Source organism: Meleagris gallopavo, chromosome 17 (assembly GCF_000146605.3).
Source record: "Meleagris gallopavo isolate NT-WF06-2002-E0010 breed Aviagen turkey brand Nicholas breeding stock chromosome 17, Turkey_5.1, whole genome shotgun sequence".
Lineage (NCBI taxonomy): Eukaryota > Metazoa > Chordata > Aves > Galliformes > Phasianidae > Meleagris > Meleagris gallopavo.
In genome coordinates, this window is record NC_015027.2 from 10,480,527 (window position 1) to 10,481,122 (window position 596).

Here is a 596-nt window from a genome sequence, read left to right on the forward strand (position 1 = left end):
CCATTTTTTAGCAAACTAGCAGAATTTATGCAAATGCTTTAAAAAGCAGATCAAGCTATCAGTTTGCTTCCATTCTGCTCAATTATGAGAATCCAAAAGCAGGTAACAGAAAAAAATGGCTTAAAAATAGCAACGGCCCTCTCTTTCTAAATGTATCACTCCTTCCAAAAAAGCATCTAAACCTGGACATCTTACAAAAAGAACTCAAGCTCTCTAAACTCTTTCCTCTCACACTACTCACAGTTTAAAGTTGAAGTATAATGGAGCTTTCCAAACCTCATACTATGCAGTGTAAGTCCATCTGACTTGCACCAGCCAAATCTCCTAGTAAGAGGCTGCAGCGTTATTTTTGCTTCAATTTCACTATTTGTCTGACATAAACACAAAGGGTTTTTTTGTTCCTGCTTTTCACTACTTCTTCCAGCTCTGATCCATACCCCGTATCACAACATGACAACAAAACACTGCAATCATCTCAGAGCAGACCTCCCTGCTGCAGCGCATGTCCAAAGTGTTCCTGCATACCAAAACATGGCATCTTTATTTAGATTTCATCTGCATGCGTTTTTTTCCTGATAAAAGAAACATCTCAAAAA